Below are 264 nucleotides of genomic sequence, written 5' to 3'. Positions count from 1 at the left end.
AATATTTATTGAGTGCTTACAATGTACCAGACTTGGCTGGGCCTTCCTTACACGTGATGATGGTGTCTGTAATCTACACAGCCGCCTTAGAGGTAGGAACTGTGATCTTGTGGAGGTACCAATGAGATACTCATGGCAATGGAGGACCAAGGGAACTTGCTCCAACCTTGATTGGGCAAGGAAAGGATGATTAGTGGGACCCTCCCAGCCCTCTGCCAACGGATTGATGGAAGACTCTGGTGCTGCCTTGGGTTCAGAAACGTT

The sequence above is a fragment of the Octodon degus genome, unplaced genomic scaffold, assembly GCF_000260255.1.
Source record: "Octodon degus isolate 3935 unplaced genomic scaffold, OctDeg1.0 scaffold00138, whole genome shotgun sequence".
NCBI classification, from domain to species: Eukaryota; Metazoa; Chordata; class Mammalia; order Rodentia; family Octodontidae; genus Octodon; species Octodon degus.
Note: the sequence above shows the minus strand (reverse complement) of the source record.